Source organism: Apodemus sylvaticus, chromosome 20, assembly GCF_947179515.1.
Source record: "Apodemus sylvaticus chromosome 20, mApoSyl1.1, whole genome shotgun sequence".
Classification (NCBI taxonomy): domain Eukaryota; kingdom Metazoa; phylum Chordata; class Mammalia; order Rodentia; family Muridae; genus Apodemus; species Apodemus sylvaticus.
Window position 1 is genome coordinate 56,621,477 of NC_067491.1, and position 18,872 is coordinate 56,640,348.

The following is an 18,872-nucleotide window of genomic DNA, read 5'->3' on the forward strand; positions in this document are numbered from 1 at the left end:
GCTGAGAAAGTATTTGACAATATCCATCACCCCTTCATGATACACGTAATCCACTATATAAAAAAACTCAAAGAAAAAAATCACATGACCATTTCATTAGATGCAGAGAAAGTATTTGACAAAATCCAATACCCTTTATAATAAAACTCTTGGAAAGATCATAAATTCAAGGACCATACCTGATAATAGAAAAGCAATACACAGCAAAGCAGTAGCCAACATCAAACTAAATGGAGAGAAACTTGAAGCAACCCCTCTAAAATCAAGAACTAGACAAGGCTGTCCAGTCTCTCCCTACCTGTTCAATATAGTACTCAAAGACCTAGCAAAAGCAATTAGACAACAAAAGAAGGTAAAAGGCAAACAAATTGGAATGGAAGATATCAAAATATCACTATTTGTAGATGATATTTGCCTAAAGGAGTACTACTCAGTTATTAAAAACAACAAATTCATGGAATTCTTAGGCAAATGGGTGGAACTATAAAATATCATCCTGAGTGAGGTAACCCAGTCACAAAAGAACACACATGGCATGCACTCACTAAAAAGTGGATATTAGCCCAGAAGCTTGGAACACCCAAGATAGAATTCATAGACCAAATGAAGCTCAAGAAGAAGGAAGACTTCAGTACTTCTTAGAAGGGGGAACTAAATACCCACAGGAGGAGATACAGAGACAAAATGTGGAGCAGAGACTGAAGGGAAGGCCATCCAGAGACTGCCCCACCTGGGGATCCATCCCTCATACAGTCACCAAACCCAGACACTATTGTGGATGTCAGCAAGTGCTTCCTGAAAGGAAGATGATATGGCTGTCTCGTGAGAGGCCCTGTCTGTGCCTGACAAATACAGAAGTGGATACTCACAGCCAACTAATGAACGAAGCACAGGGTCCCCCATGCAGGAACTAGAGAAAGGACCCAGGGAGCTGAAGGATCTTGCAGCCTCGTAGGAGGAACAAAAATATGAACCAACCAGCACCCCCAGAACCCCCAGGGACTAAACCACCAACAAAAGAGAACACATGGGGGAACCCATGGCTCCAGCCACATATGTTGAAGGGGATGGCCCTGTCAGACCTCAATGAGAGGAGAGGCCCTGGGTCCTGTGAAGGCTCCACGCCCCAGTGACGGGGAATGCCAGGATAGGGAAGTGGGTGTGGGTGGTGTAGTAAGCAGGTGGAGGAGGGATGGGATAGGGGTTTTTGGAGGGGGAATGAGGAGAGGGGATAACATTTGAAATGTGAATAAAGAAAATATCTAATAAAAACTGAGTGAAATAAAAAGTAACAAACACATTGAAAGTAAGAGCATTGTTACATCAGAGCAGGAGGAGGGAGCAAGCTTAGAAGGAGAATACAGAGTTTAATATCTTAAATATAAGGCAACTTTATAAAATAAGAGCAATATGCACAATGCAGAGAAAAAGAGGCAAAAACAAGAAACTACAGAGAGAGTGGAAGGAGCAGGTAGGACCCTCCTTACCACAGGACAGAACATGTCTTTTCTTAAAAGCAAGGCAAGCTTAGTTGTACTAAAGAGGACAAAGCGTTCTGCTATGGACTTGGGTTAAATTCATTTAGCAACAAACTTGAAGAAGCTTTTTTTTCTCTATGCAATAAATATTGGAGCTCATTTTTCATCCAGAATGAATGATTTCATTCTGTGCTGGTGCTTGATGTTTTGTTCCAAATGCATTTGTAAGTATAGATGTGTGTGTGTGTGTGTGTGTGTGTGTGTGTGTTTGTGTGTAATTATGAGATAAGGATGTAGTTTGGCCCAACTGGTTTTAATGGAGATATATGAATGTGTAAGCATGAATCCATATGTAGTTTTATGTGAGTTTATCCATGTTTACTCATGTAAAAACATTCTTCTGCAAATTTGACTCTTCTTCTGGTTCAATAGAAGTTTATTGCTCCAAATCTCTCCCTAGCCAAACAAGCAAGAGGCATCTGGACATGAGGGGAAGGGTTCTAGCAAGCAATCCCTTACTTAATCCATCACTGTTTTTTTTTTTTTTTTTTTTTTTTAGTTTTTTTTTTATTATTCGATATAATTTATTTACATTTCAAATGATTTCCCCTTTTCTAGCCCCCCCACTTCCCGAAAGTCCCGCAAGCCCCCTTCTCTTCCCCTGTCCTCCCACCCACCCCTTCCCACTTCCCCGTTCTTGTTTTGCTGAATACTGTTTCACTGAGTCTTTCCAGAACCAGGGTCCACTCCTCCTTTCTTCTTGTACCTCATTTGATGTGTGGATTATGTTTTGGGTATTCCAGTTTTCTAGGTTAATATCCACTTATTAGTGAGTGCATACCATGATTCACCTTTTGAGTCTGGGTTACCTCACTTAGTATGATATTCTCTAGCTCCATGCATTTGCCTAAGAATTTCATGAATTCATTGTTTCTAATGGCTGAATAGTACTCCATTGTGTAGATATACCACATTTTTTGCATCCACTCTTCTGTTGAGGCATACCTGGGTTCTTTCCAGCATCTGGCAATTACAAATAGGGCTGCTATGAACATAGTAGAACATGTATCCTTATTACATGGTGGGGAGTCTTCTGGGTATATGCCCAGGAGTGGTATAGCAGGATCTTCTGGAAGTAAGGTGCCCAGATTTCGGAGGAACCGCCAGACTGATTTCCAGAGTGGTTGTACCAATTTGCAACCCCACCAGCAGTGGAGGAGTGTTCCTCTTTCTCCACACCCTCTCCAACACCTGCTGTCTCCTGAATTTTTATTCTTAGCCATTCTGACTGGTGTAAGTTGAAATCTTAGGGTTGTTTTGATTTGATTTCCCTAATGACTAATGAAGTTGAGCATTTTTTAAGATGCTTCTCCGCCATCCGAAGTTCTTCAGGTGAGAATTCTTTGTTTAACTCTGTACCCCATTTTTTAATAGGGTTGTTTGGTTTTCTGGAGTCTAACTTCTTGAGTTCTTTATATATATTGGATATTAGCCCTCTATCTGATGTAGGATTGTTGAAGATCTTTTCCCAATTTGTTGGTTGCCGATTTGTCCTCTTGATGGTGTCCTTTGCCATACAGAAACTTTGTAATTTTATGAGGTCACATTTGTCAATTCTTGCTCTTAGAGCATACGCTATTGGTGTTCTGTTCAGAAACTTTCTCCCTGTACCTATGTCCTCAAGGGTCTTCCCCAGTTTCTTTTCTATTAGCTTCAGAGTGTCTGGCTTTATGTGGAGGTCCTTGATCCATTTGGATTTGAGCTTAGTACAAGGAGACAAGGATGGATCAATTCGCATTCTTCTGCATGCTGACCTCCAGTTGAACCAGCACCATTTGTTGAAAAGGCTATCTTTTTTCCATTGGATGTTTTCAGCCTCTTTGTCGAGGATCAAGTGGCCATAGGTGTGTGGGTTCATTTCTGGATCTTCAATCCTGTTCCATTGATCCTCCTGCCTGTCACTGTACCAATACCATGCAGTTTTTAACACTATTGCTCTGTAGTATTGCTTGAGGTCAGGGATACTGATTCCCCAAGATTTTCTTTTGTTGCTGAGAATAGTTTTAGCTATCCTGGGTTTTTTGTTGTTCCAGATGAATTTGATAATTGCTCTTTCTAACTCTGTGAAGAATTGAGTTGGGATTTTGATGGGTATTGCATTGAATCTGTATAGTGCTTTAGGCAAAATGGCCATTTTAACTATATTGATTCTACTGATCCATGAGCATGGGAGGTTTTCCCATTTTTTGAGGTCTTCTTCCATTTCCTTCTTCAGAGTCTTGAAGTTCTTGTCATACAGATCTTTCACATGTTTGGTAAGAGTCACCTCATGATACTTTATACTGTTTGTGGCTATTGTGAAGGGGGTCATTTCCCTAATTTCTTTCTCAGCCTGCTTATCCTTTGAGTATAGGAAGGCCACTGATTTGCTTGAGTTGATTTTATAACCTGCCACTTTGCTGAAGTTGTTTATCAGCTGTAGGAGCTCTCTAGTGGAGTTATTTGGGTCACTTAGGTAGACGATCATGTCGTCTGCAAATAATGATAGTTTGACTTCTTCCTTTCCAATTTGTATCCCTTTGACCTCCTTATGTTGTCGAATTGCCCGTGCTAGTACCTCAAGTACAATATTGAAAAGATAAGGAGAAAGGGGGCAGCCTTGTCTGGTCCCTGATTTCAGTGGGATTGCTTCAAGTTTCTCTCCATTTAGTTTGATGCTGGCTACCGGTTTGCTGTATATTGCTTTTACTATGTTTAGGTATGGGCCTTGAATTCCTGTTCTCTCCAAGACTTTAAGCATGAAGGGATGCTGAATTTTGTCAAATGCTTTTTCAGCATCCAATGAAATGACCATGTGGTTTTGTTCTTTGAGTTTGTTTATGTAGTGGATTGTATTGATGGATTTCCGTATATTGAACCAACCCTGCATTCCCGGGATAAAGCCTACTTGATCATGGTGGATGATTGTTTTGATGTGTTCTTGGATTCGGTTGGCAAGAATTTTATTGAGTATTTTTGCATCGATGTTCATAAGGGAAATTGGTCTGAAGTTCTCTTTCTTTGTTGGATCTTTGTGTGGCTTTGGTATCAGCGTAATTGTAATCCACCGCTGTTTTAAAATAAGGTGCTAAGTGCCCGTCTGATTTGAAGATGCTATAATTTTGGTTGTATGGTTTTGGCTTCTTTATCAAAAGACAAGTGTCCACAGGTGTGTGGGTTTAATTCTGGGTCTTTGATTCTATTCGGTTGATTAACCTGACTGTCCATGTCCACTATCACGCAATTTATATCACTATTGCTCTGTAGTACAGCTTGAGGTCAGGGATGGTGATTCTTTCAGAAGTCTTTACTTGTTCAGAATTGTTTCGTTCATGTGAAACTAAGAATTGCTCTTTCCATGTCAGTAAATTATTGTGTTGCTATTTTTATGGGGATTGTATTGAATAAGTAGATTTCTTTTAGTAAGATGCCCATTTTTACTGTATTAAACCTATCAATCCATGAGAATGGGAGACCTTTCCATCCTCTGATTCCCTAGTATGCAATTCTAAACCTTCCTTCTTTCAGTGATCTACTGTCTGGGAAATCTAAAGTCCCACCTCTGTCTCCCTGTCCAGTCATTTGCTACCAGGAAATTTATTTAGCATTTAGCACAATCTGGGAGGAAGGACAGTGCCTCACACTTAGACATGCAAATTCTCCTATAATTTGGGAACCCCATTAAGATAATATTAGCAATAAACCAAATCTATAACTGTATATTCTTACATGTAAGTGGATATTAGACAAAGAGTAAAGAAGAAGGTTGAGGCTTGACTCGGCTGGCATCAGGGGTGAGCCTGGGCAGGGCCATGCTGCACCACTTCTGATGGGGTGGAACCAACCCTTCAGGTTCCAGGATGCAGTGACTCATCAGGCGTCCTAGGATCCTGCTGGACGGAGGACACCGGGCTCAGGAGGCCAAACTCAACTGTTCCGTTCACAGCATGTGGGGCGGAGGCCCTGGAGTCTGAGCTGAAGGCACGACCGAGGAGTGGAGTGGCTTGTGTGAGGCGCTGCTGTGGCTGCTGCTGGTCGCTGCCATGGGAGCGCTGAGCTGTGGCTTCCTCCTCAGGCTCCTGGACATGAGTGGCAATGAGCTTGCAGCTCTGGGACCTGAGCTGCTGACACTGAGTGGCCCGCGCATGCTGCTGGTCAGGAACAACCGGCTGGGTGGCCCAGGCTTGCTTCCCAAGGGCCTGCCTAGCCCAGTTGCTGCTCTGCTGCACCTTGCAGGTCCTCAAATTCAGTGGCAACAGCTTCCAGGAGCTGCCTGCCTCGCTGTTGGAGCTGCATGTGCTTCAGACCTTCAGCCTGGGCTGGGCAGCAATTAGCTGCAGAGCATCCTGGCAGAGATGGAGAACTTGCAGAGTTTAGAATGTTTATACCTTGGAGTAAATGTCATTGAAGAAATCCCACCAGAATAATTAGCAAATCTGCCTTCTCTGAGTTACTCGGTGCTGCATGACAAGATCCAAAGTGTGCTTACTCAGCAATCACAGTTGCCTTCGCTTCGATCCTCAGTTTTCATAACTTGGTGACATACCTGCCTCGAGAGATCCGCAATCTTATTCCCTGGAAAAGTTGAGTTTACGAGGAAACCCGTTGGTTGGTTGTTTTGTTAGAGATTTTACATGACCATACAGCTCTTCTGGAATTAGCCTTAAGGACCATTAAGATCCGAAGTATTTCATACACACACTATGGACTTCCTGGGAATCTTCATAGATACTTGGGTTCAGCCAACAATTGTCCAAAACCCAAAGTGTGGTGGAGTCTATTTTGACTGTGGTGTCAGACAAATTAAGGTTGTGGGTTTCTGTGGGAAGTACCGTCTTCCCTCCTGCACTGCGTGCTCCAGAATGCTCCTCCCACTGCACTCTGCCTCACACAACTCCACATCCCAGAGTGGGTCTGACTCAGAAGATGCAGCCAGTGCACACAGAATGCAGAAAGTTCTTCATGGTTGGGGAGCAGTGGGTATTGATAAAACACGGAGCAGAAGTGACTTAAAAAGAAACCGGGTCTTGAAGTTGATTGGAGACCTGAGCGTTTTTCGTCTTGAATGTCCATGTAAGACTTTGCCATGGTGTGAAAGAAAGGTTTTGCATTTTATCTTCACATTTGGCAGGAGTGAGTCTGGTCCCGAGTTTAGATTCTTTGAGTGTAATTTATTATCAATGGCAGTTCAAAATTAAGCTGATTGACCACAATTTTCATGTAAGTCTTTGAAGAAGCACTAACAGCATGGTTCATTCTGAAGAACAGTCATGTTTGCAATCAGTCAGAACAACCTCGGACAGCTGAGTTGATTAACGAAGTCATCACAGTCCTCTTACCATGGCTGGTTTATGCTGAACACTATACACAAATAAAATGAACCTTCTCCTTGTGTTACCCCTGGACTGTTGAAAGCCTTTCTAAACAACTAACTTGACAGTAAGGCCTATAACTTTTAATATATTTAAACCAGCTCTTGGCTTGTGTGATTGTTAATAACTTTATATAAACTAGCAATTCCTTAATCCTAGCAAGATTATGGAAGCTTAATATAGAAATTATTTCAGGGCAACCTATAACCTGACACTGTGCAAAACACTTGGAAATATACTTTAACTAGCTGAATAATTGTATACATAATACCTGAGTTCTGAGGGCCTGGAACTCTGTAGAATGGACTGGCCTGGAACTAAGAGATCTCCCTGGAAGAACTCCCAGAGGGGACATCTTCCAGATGGCAATTCTAGGGGTCCTCTGCCTCCCTAGTTGCTGATATTATAGGTGTACACCAACATCTGCTTCCATGGCCATCTTAACTTTATTTGTGTTAACTGCAATGATCTCTTCTAAGTAAATGTCTTTTACACTTAATGAGAGGCTAAAGTCTTGATCTGTGTATTCACCAAGAGGCAGAATAATAGTTTTGGACCTCCCAAAAATCTAGATGACAAGTAGTCTAAGAACTGCTAAGTAGTCTAAGAACCTGCTTTACAACATCAGACTAAATGAGGAAAAGTCGGGCATAGTTGTGCACACCTTCAGACCTGCACTTGGGAGGTAGAGGCAGAAGAACAGGACTTCAGAGTTAACCTACGCTCCATAGTACATTTGAGGCCAGCCTGGGCTACACACATGAAAACTTGTCTCAAGGTGGAAGGGGGCGGATTTTAACCACCACGCGTGTCTCCTTTGTTCCTCTTGTTTACTAAGCCAAGACTTCCTCTACATTTAAAAGAAAAACTACAACTACATAAGTATAGTGAAGCAGAGCCTATTGTGTTCAGTAGAGGAGTTCACAGAGCCAGCAACCACTGAACACGGAAGAAAGCATTGAGAGAACATTAAATACATTGTATCACTAAGGTGGGGAAGAAAAATAGTAACAGAAAGTGTTGTCATCGGAAATTAATAAATTTTACTAACTAGTTGATTAGGAATAAAATACTAAAAATATAAGCTAACATTAAAAAGCATGTAACTGTCACTGCTGATCATTATCCAACCTGTAACAGGAAGTCTAGTTGGTAAGTGCCAAAAGTAGTTTAAGATTGCAGTGGGACATCAGGTGATCTCTTGAATAGTGCTTTATTAGAAGCCAACTGTATACAGAATCCTTGCATATTACATTTCTTTTTTATTTTTATTTTTTATTTTTATTTTATTCGATATATTTTTAAATTTCAAATGATTTCCTCTTTTCTGGTCCCCCACTCCCCGAAAGTCTCATAAGCTCCCTTCCCTCCCCTGTTCTCCCACCCAACCCTTCCTACATCCCTGTTCTGGTTTTGCCTTATACTGCTACACTGAGTCTTTCCAGAACCAGGGGCCATTCCTTTCTTCTTGTACCTCATTTGATGTGTGGATTATGTTTTGGGTATTCCAGTTTTCCAGGCTAATATCTGTTTATTAGTGAGTGTGTACCAGGACTGATCTTTTGAGACTGGGTTACCTCACTTAGTATGATATTCTCCAGCTCCATCTATTTGCCTAAGAATTTCATGAATTGTTTCTAATGGCTGAATGTATATATACCACATTTTTTGGATCCATTCTTCTGTTGAGGGATACCTGGGTTCTTTCCAGCTTCTGGCTGTTATAAATAGGGCTGCTATAAACATAGTGGAGCATATATATCCTTATTACATGCTGGGGAATCCTCTGGGTATATGCCCAGGACTGGTATAGCAGAATCTTTCGGAGGTGAGGTGCCCAGTTTTCTGAGGAACCTCCAGACTGATTTCCAGAGTGGTTGTACCAATTTGCAACCCCACCAGCAGTGGAGGAGTGTTCCTCTTTCTCCACATCCTTGCCAACACCTGCTGTCTTCAGAGATTTTAATCTTAGCCATTCTGACTGGTGTAAGGTGAAATCTCAGGGTTGCTTTGATTTGCACTTCCCTGATGATTAATGAAGTTGAGCATTTTTAAGATGTTTCTCTGCCATCCTAAGTTCTTCAGGTGAGAATTCTTTGTTTAACTCTGTACCCCATTTTTAAATAGGGTTATTTGGTTTTCTGGGGTCTAACTTCTTGAGTTCTTTGTATATATTGGATATTAGCCCTCTATCTGATGTAGGTTTGCTGAAGATCTTTTCCCTATTTGTTGGTTACCGATTTGTCCTTTTGATGGTGTCCTTTGCTTTACAGAAACTTTGTAATTTTATGAGGTCATATTTGTCAATTCTTGATCTTAGAGCATATGCTATTGTTGTTCTGTTCAGAAACTTTCTCCCTGTACCGATGTCCTCAAGGGTCTTCCCCAGCTTCTTTTCTATTAGCGTCAGAGTGTCTGGCTTTATGTGGAGGTCCTTGATCCATTTGGAGTTGAGCTTAGTACAAGGAGACAAGGATGGATCAATTCGCATTCTTCTGCTTGCTGATCTCCAGTTGAACCAGCACCATTTGTTGAAAAGGCTATCTTTTACCCATTGGATGTTTTCAGCCCCGTTGTCGAGGATCAAGTGGCCATAGGTGTGTGGGTTCATTTCTGGATCTTCAATCCTGTTCCATTGATCTGCCTGCCTGTCACGGTACCAATACCATGCAGTTTTTAAGACTATTGCTCTGAAGTATTGCTTGAGGTCAGGGATACTGATTCCCCCAGAATTTCTTTTGTTGTTGAGAATAGTTTTAGCTATCCTGGGTTTTTTGTTATTCCAGATGAATTTGAGAATTGCTCTTTCTAACTCTATGAAGAATTGAATTGGGATTTTGATGGGTATTGCATTGAATTTGTATATTGCTTTTGGCAAAATGGCCATTTTAACTATATTAATCCTGCCGATGAGCATGGGAGGTTTTTCCATGTTTTGAGGTCTTCTTCCATTTCCTTCTTCAGAGTCTTGAAGCTCTTGTCATACAAATTTTTCACACGTTTGGTAAGAGTCACCCCAAGGTACTTTATACTGTTTGTGGCGATTGTGAAGGGTGTCAGTTCCCTAATTTCTTTCTCAGTCTGCTTATCCTTTGAGCATAGGAAAGCTACTGATTTGCTTGAGTTGATTTTATAACCCTGGCATATAACCAAAGATTCCCCTGCATGCAATAAATACACATGCTCCATTATGTTCATAGCAGCCTTATTTATAATAGCCAGAAGCTGGAAAGAACACAGATGTCCCTCAGAGGAGAAATGGATACAGAAAATGTAGTATATTTACACAATGGAATACTACTCAGCAATTAGAAACAATGAATTCACAACATTTTTAGGCAAATGGTTTGATCTGGAAAATATCCTAAGTGAGGTAACCCAATCACAAAAGAATACACATGGAATGCAATTTCTGATAAGTGGATATTAATTAGCCCAGAAGCTCTGAATACCGAAGGCACAAATCACATAACAAATGACTCCTATGAAGAAGTATGGAGATGGTCCTGATCCTGGAAAGGATTGATCTAGCGTTGGAGGGGAATATAAGGACAGAGAAAAAGGAGGGAGGTGATTGGAGAATGGGTGGAGAGAAGAAGGTTTATTGGACATATGGGGAGGGGGGATCTGGGAAAGGGGAAATCATTTGGAATGTAAACAAAGAATATAGAAAATAAAAATATTAAAATGAAAAAGAAAAAAAAGTAAATGAAGACTATATTCAGTAAAAAAAATAAATTAAATATTCAGACATTAAAAAAAGATATGGCAATATCTTTCAGGAAATAACATCTATAAAACATAGGTAACCTACTTCAAAGAGATCCAAAGTATTTCTAGTAAAAAGTAGGAGGGCAAAGCTGTGGCTAAATGAAGATGCAATAAGGCACAGGGGACAGCATTCACTTCTCCTGGTTAACAAGAAAACACCCTTTTGCAGTTGGAGGCAGGAGAAACAAAGTAACCTTATCTAACTGTAATGTGTACATGTGGGAAATTACTGAAGACAGTTTTTTTTTTTTAAATCAATGTGACAAACGCCTGAAGTTCTGGTACATACAAAACTGAAAGATCCAGACAATGAGTACTTGTATTAAGGATGCAATTAAATATTTTTAATCCTTATATTTAATCCCTTCTTCCCTTTGGCAAAAAGCCCACAGAGACCAACTGCTGAGATCCTCCCAGAGATCTCTACGACAAGAAACAGAAACACCTACCAACCATTTTACCCAGAGGCCTTTGCTCCTTTGTGCTACACCCAGTTAAGTGGTCCACCCAGAGGCCTTTGTGTCCTGTCCTCATGCTATGCCCTGCTAAATACTCCACCAGAGACCTTGCACCCTGGTTGTAGGACAGAAGAGCTCATGGTACACATTTCTGCCCATAGCCACTGTACAGGAGGCAGTTGCAAAGACTTCTGCCATCACTGCTGACAGAAACGCACCCTAGATGGAGGTGGCAGAAGGGCAAAGGGAGCCTTCGTTTTCTAAGCAGAAGATGGGGATTATGAAGGTGAATTTCTGAAGACACAAAGTGAGTTGGAATGAATTTCATGTCCTATTAGAACGGTGTGGGTTTTAAGGTTCTGCAGTGAACAAGGTGTGAATGGAGACCTGGCCTCTGCCCCGTCAGGAAGAGCTCTGTGTTTCAAGGTCCTGCAGAGGTCTGAGTGTATCAGTTGCAGAGCTGGTTGGGTTCTAGGGAAGAGGGAATTTGTTTCTGTGTGACAGAAGGTGAAATACTGGCAATCACGCAGAGAAAACAAATTGTAAGACTCCCACAGTGTTGCTTAGTGAGTGCTGAGGTACAGTTAAGCAGCTAAACACATGAATGATGGATTCATGGTCTGCACTTTCTTCTGGCGTTACCTTGTTGGAATCTTTATACTCAGAAAGGTTTGAAACATCAGGGCATGCTTGTTATGGATTATCCCATAAACTGACTGGTTTGGAATCCTATGCTAATGTTGACACACAAGCCCTTGGAGATAAAGTCTGTTGTCACAGCATATCTCCAACAGCTGCAGAGCCAGAATCCTGGGCTGACTGACATTCAGGGCTGTACAGAGAGCATTATATGGACAAGAACAAGGGAACTTGTCATGCCTGGTTCTTCATTAGAATACCTAAATGTAACCTCCCTCCAATGAGTTTACCACAGGCACAGTGCTTTGAGTCATGACTTGCACCTCCATAGCAGGTCCTGGGAGAGCTTGTTTTTGTTTCGGTCTCTTTTGTGACCACCTGGACACCAAAGCATCTCCTTTACAAGGTCTGCGCCATCTTATAAGGACTCAAGTCATAATTTCCATTTAGAGTTTTGTGCCAAGAGGAGCTAATTCTTATGGAATTGGCAAAAGGAAAAAGAACTTGCTGTTTCTCTCTGCATGGCGTAACACAAGTAACTATTTTCTTTTGCTTCAAAGGACAGCAAAGTTGGTATAAATTGCCATGATATTATGGGTGGTACTAACTTTGTCTTTTCATATTAATCTTTTCATTCATGGTTGAATGTCTTTATAGGAAAAAGAATCTTTTATACAGTCAACAATCCTTATGATTAGGGGGAGCACTGACAAACGCATGGCTTTATACAAAGGTCAGTTAAGTTGCATGTATTCTTAAGGTTTTCATTGTTTCCTGTATTGGAATGTTTTTATTTTGCTGTCCTAAAAAGGTACACCACCACAACTTATGAACCATAAGAGTTAAAATATGAACTCTTATGATAAATCATATACATTGGAAAATTGATACTGATGTATTTTTAAAAAAAATGACAGGGCCCTTCTACGGATGTGGACAGGGTCGGAAGAAAGAAGTACAAGGGTTGCTATAGTTAAATTTCAGTAGATACACACATGGATTTCTTATAAGTAACACTCTCCAATTTGTGTAAGTAACATGTGCAAGCAATATATATATATATATATATATATATATATATATATATATATATATATATATATATATATATATATATATAAATTTGAAGCTCTACCACTCTCAGTAAGACAATAGTGATAGACAGATAGCACAGTGCTTCCTGGTATTAAAAAGTCCTTGTTTGGGTCTAAGCAACACATGTTGACTCACAACCACCTGTGACATCAGTTTGAGAGATCAGATGTGCTCTTCAGGAATCCTGTCAACACTCATTGGACATAAACCTCATATAAGCATGCACACACGTACACATGTACACGCAAGCACACACGTGCGCGCACGCGTGCGTACACACACACACACAACTAAATGTAAAAAAATGTAAATAGTATGTACTTTTACTAATACAGTAATGATGAGTGTTTGTAAAAATAACATGTGAAGGGTAGGGTATCTTTTCACATGTAGAGACATTTACTTGACAGAGTTTGATAATAAATGATGACAATAGGTCAAGGATTCTTTTTTATATAAATGAAGGACATGGAAACAAGGCTTACTTAGGCTAATGCTTTAATGGTGTTACTAGCAATATCAGAGTTTCTTTTTTCTTGAGGTTTTAGTTAAATGAATAAAATAATATTGTAAAACTCTTGAATGAAGCTCTTGAACTTTTTTTCAAGTATTGAGAGAAAACCATGACAGGCTAGCAGTAAACGTTAGCAGCCAACACAAGGGAATGAAGAGGACAAAGGAAGCAACTCCTGTCACAGTGGAGGTCACCAGGCAGTCGTGTAGGCAGTCTATGTAAGGCTAAAGATAATGTGTGGAAAAGGCCGGAGTACACTAAAATGCATTCATAATCTTTGGTTGGTAGCAGAAAGATAGAAAGAGGAAGAGAAGGAAAAGGAGGATGAGGACGAAGAGGAGGAAGAAGACAAAAATTACTTTTCTAAAATAGGATTGTGGTGGTTTGAATGAAAACGCCCCCCATACACTCACAGAGATTGACACGATTAAGTGGTGTGACTTTGCTGGAGCACATAGGCCATGTTGGAGGATGTATGTGACTGAGGGTGGGCCTCGAGGTTTCAAATGCTCAACCCAGGCTCAGGGTCCCTCTCTCTTCCTTCTCCCTTCCAATCCAGATGTAGATTTCTCAGTTAACTCTGCAGTACCATGTCTGCCTGTATGCCACCATGTCTCCTGTCATAATAATAATGGTTGTATTTCACCTCTGAAATACAACCCAGCCCCAATTCAGTATTCTCCATTTTAAGAGTTACAATGGTTATGGTTCCTCTTCACAGCAATCAAACACTAAGATGGAAACTGGTGCCATGGCCTGTGGTGTTGCCAAGATCTGTGAAGGTGAAGCCTGGATTGCCTTGGAGACCCCAAGATGTTAGAGATGCCAGAGCCCTTGGATATCTGCTGAAGAGAGCTGCTAACACAGGGCCGAATCACCCCAAGGAAAATAGTGTGTTGCACTCAACAAGTATGAAAGGAGTTGGAGATCTGAAGAGTGTTTTGACATCATACATGAAGATGCAGAGTTTGGAGTCTGTTCAGCTGGTTTTTAGTCTCCCTTGGCCCAGTATTTCCTCATTACATCCTCTTTATACCCTTTGGGAATGGTAATGTATATATCCCCTGCCATTATTTTTTGAAAGTATGTGACTTGCTTCTTCATTGTGATTTTACAGGGGATTACAGTGAGATTGCATGAGACTCAGACAAGACTTTGCTTTCAAACGAAGCTGTTCCTGTGATAGACAATGGGGACATTCTAAGTAAGACTAAATGATTTTTGCATGATGATGATGGATTATTGATGCAATGGAGTAGAATGTAGTAGTTTGAGTGAAAATGGCCCTAAAGTGGCACAGGGAGTGACACTTTTAGGAGGTGTGGCCTTGTTGGAGTAAGTGTGGCCCTGTTGGAGGAATTGTGTCACTGGGAATGGGCCTTGAATTTCCAAATGCTCAAGCCAGGTCCAATGTCTCTTTCTCAGGAGCTTGCCAACTCAGTTGTAGAACTCTTAGCTATCTCTTCAACATTATGTCTACCTGTATTCCACCATGCTTCCCAATATGATGATAATAGACTATAACACTGAACTATAAGCAAGCCCCAATTAAATGTTTTTCTTCAGAAGACTTGTTGAGTTCTGGCTGCCTTCCCAGAGGCCATTTAAGTGCCAGGGACCATATGTAAGACCACACCTAATGCCCACAATTTCCCTTTAAAGTAGGCCTAACATCACCAAAAGGCACCCAGTGCTCTGGGTTTTATATTCTGGTCCATGACTCTGGAAGCTTTCCCAGAGGCCATGTGGGCACGAGGGACCCAAGGTAAGACATGGTCCCCTGCATACTAGATCCCCTTAAAGAGTACCCAAAAGCCATAAACTATACCCCATCTTCTGGGCAACCATATTAGACACTACAATGTTGCTAGAAGATCTTTACATTCCCAGAGGTCATGCCAGTTCTAGGGATCAAGAGGTTATGGTGGTTCCCCAAATCCAATTCCAAGAAGTTGTCCAGGCCAAAAAGTCTTAGAAAAGAGACCACACTGGACCTGAAGTCTGACTGATCACCAGAACTGCAGGGAACCCAGGACAGAAGATCAGAAAGGTTACAGAAGGCAGAGTCACTCAAACTATGAAATTCCCTTGTTTGTAACGTGGGCTCTCTCCACTTCAAGGAAACAGCATTAGTACTGACTGCGCCTCTTTGTGTGTCTGCGTGTGTGTGTGTGTGTGTGTGTGTGTGTGTGTGGTGTGGGTGTGTTGTGTGTCCAACCAGATGTAAAGAATACTCATCAAATGGCTCAAATTTGAGTGCAACATACACAATCAGAGACTAGAGCTGGTAGTTTTGTGAGGGCTTCAGGATCTCTCTCAGTGTGACTATGCAGTAATCAGGATGCTCTGCTCTGCATCATAGCTGTGGGTCTGAACCAACTCTGCCCACTCTGTATTAACTTCTAGACTCCAATGGACACTCATGGCTTCGCAGTTTTGTTACCTCCTCTTGCAATATCAGACATATCTGTTGGATACATGCAACAGGTCAGGTCTTCTGGGTTCCTTCCTCTGCCTCCAGGACCACTCTCTCCTCAGCTCACAAGTACACCTGGAGACAGGCTGCTGAGCTGACATTCTCACTGTGCATGAAGGTTCTCTGAAGTCTGGTGTTTCTTCTCAGTATCCTTGGTAACCACTAGCACTCCATGGATGTTTCTTCCAGGGGCTTCTGAGTGCTGTGAAGATTAACTCACTGGACCACAGCTATCCTGGGACTGCTGCCCAGTGTGGAACTCCCTACAGGGGACAGGAGGAAAATCATTCAGAATTTCTCAGAATCTTCCTTCAGACTTCAGGGGAAAATAACATTTTGCCTCTAATTTAAGCCTGCACTATAGACAGATCTTCCCTCTGCCATACAGCCACCTGAAATTTCTGTCTGGCTCTGTCCTCCCTGCTCCTGTCTGCATCCTCAGCAGACTCATCTCCACTCTCTGGTATCATCCTCCAGGGACCAGAGGGCCTCTGATAGCCCTTGAAACAGACAGAAGAAATCTTAGAAATCTGCAGGACTTATGCTTTGCTGTGCTGGCCCTGTGATGGCATGGGACCTCAGGCTGATTCCGCCCAAGTGCTCCATTGATCCCTTCACAAATTTCCAGCATTCTTGCCTAGCATTAGGCCACTATCCTCTGCTGTCTACATGTTGCTCAAGTTTTGAGGAAGGGTGTAGTCTTAGGAGGAGGAAGAACAGGATGAGACTTTTCTCTCTGGCATGATAGACCCAATGTCACCAACACCCTTAGTGAGCATGCTGCAATATGTTAAGGGAAGGAGGAACTAGAGAGTGCATCCTTTCCAATCACACCCCACCTACTTGTTTCAGCCTGTGTCTCTGAAGCACTCTTCATTGGCTGCCATGACCTTGTTATTTTTCACTGGGAGGCAGCAACACAAGTTCCTTAAGGCTTTGGAAATCCTCTTCTTCAGGCTCCTCCAGGCCCGATTTCTCAGTGGGACTCTGGGCATACCCTGGGACCTCCTTCGGAGCTGCTCCTGATGGACTGTTTCCCTTGAGCATGAGCTAGTGTCTTGTAAGGATTCGATGCCTATATTCTCTTCCTGGTTCTCCTCACTGGGGGAAGGGCTGCTGGTTTTGGACTCCCAGGAGGACATGCTGCTACTTGTGTCTGTAGCACTAGAGCTCTCTTGGGCCATATCTTGCGTGTTTTCAAAGGTTGAGGATTGTGTGGATATGAAAAGTGACCATGGGGCTCCTGATGATGAGGTTAGCGTTGTTGTTGTTGCCTTTCTTTTTCTTGATGATGATTTTGTGGAATTGATGCTTCTCTCCTTCTCTCTGCATGTACTCTTTCCAACATGAGGCATAAGCCCTTGGAGTGGGGAGGTGTTCTCCAGAAAGCTACTCTCAAGGGAAGAAAGACTGGGAGGTACACTATGCCTCCTCCTACAGCCTTTCCTTCCACATCCGGGCAGCTCAGAGAGAGTGGGCAAAGTGAAGGTGGAAAGAGTACGGGCACTGGTTCCCTTCCTTACAGGCCAGGGAGGGTTGGGGGCTTTTGTAGGGTCCAGAGTACTGCCCTGCCCTCCATCGTGATAAAATTGGGGCTGCCTGGTATACTTCTTTTTTATAATCAAATAAGTCGCCATATCATGATTGTACTTCCGTTCCCTCAAAGCCTCCCTGAGCTCTTTAATGTTGTACCCCATAAGAAACATGTCAAAAGCGAGTTTGGATTCTGGTTCTCTAGGGATTTCCTCTGAAGATCTCAATGGGTCTTGATCATGGCACAGCCACGGGTGTACCAATATTTCTTTAATGGATGGCCTCATTATGGGGTCTATAGTCATTAATCTCTTTAATAGGTCTCGAAGCTCTGGAGACAGGTGATACGGGATCCAACAGCTCCGGGCTAGGATCAGATGCTTTATCTTGGAGTGCACTGTCTCTCGGAAGGGAAGGTGGCCAATAACTAAATAGTATAATACTACACCGAGACTCCAGATGTCAGTTGGGAGGCCATCATATTGTTTGTGATCAAACACTTCAGGAGCACAATATTGTGGTGTGCCACAAAATCCTTTGAACTTTTCCCCAGAGGCCAGTCTTTTGCCTAAGCCAAAGTCAGTAAGTTTCACATGCCCCTCCCAATCCAATAGGATGTTCTCGGCCTTGATGTCTCGGTGGACAATATTCTGACTGTGGATATAGTTGACGGCCAAAGAGAGTTCTGTAAATATCCTACGTGCCTCTTCCTCGTCCAGATGCCCACACTTGTTGATGTGTTTCAGCAGGGATCCCCGGGCTGCATATTCCATCACCAGGTACGTTTTGTGCCTTGTCTCAAATATCTGGAACAACTGTATTATGTGACTATGGTTCAGGGATTTCACAAGATCTATCTCAGAGATGACCAGGAAGTCTATATTTGTGCCCCTTTTCAATATCTTGATGGCTACCATGGTCCGGGTCTTAAGGTGGAGAGCCACTTTGACTTCTGCAAAAGACCCTTTATCTAGGGTGCCCAGGATATAGTAATGCTGTGCCAGGGGGTTCCCTTCATGACAACTGGCCTCGAGGTCCCCCGACATCACACTTCCATTCTCTTGGTCACCAGGAGCTACAGCAAGCAAAGATGGCAGGGAAAACAGATCAGAATTCCTTCTAAGATAGGTTACTACTAGAGATTCTGAGATTAAGAGACACAGACACTTCCATAGACGAGTCTGGCTCTGCCTAAGGACACAGGGAAACCAGAACAAAGCAAAGACAAACACAGAGGATGAAAAGAAGGAAGAAGGCTCAGAGCAGAAAGAGAGCAAGGGTGATGGAAGATAAAATTTTAGCCAGGAGAACAAGGATCCCCATTTCAAAGGAGCAGAACATTGACAAGCTTACCCAAGACGTCCATCATGAAGGACTGAGCTAAAGGCCACACTTGAACATCAAGATAGCTTTACCCAGAAATGTGTGGGATGCAATTTGCCCCAGTAGATACAGTATCTACACGGGATGGGGGCAAAAGTCACACAGCACCTATGA

General features: G+C 42.2%; 2 pseudogenes; one reads left to right on the forward strand and one right to left on the reverse strand.

Annotated features, from left to right (window-relative positions):
* Positions 1-1,417: 1,417 nt before the first annotated feature.
* Positions 1,418-6,715, forward strand: LOC127670595 (leucine-rich repeat-containing protein 58-like; annotated as a pseudogene).
* Positions 6,716-17,612: 10,897 nt separating this feature from the next.
* LOC127670596 (sperm motility kinase X-like) lies at positions 17,613-18,421 on the reverse strand (annotated as a pseudogene).
* Between the last annotated feature and the right edge of the window lie 451 nt (positions 18,422-18,872).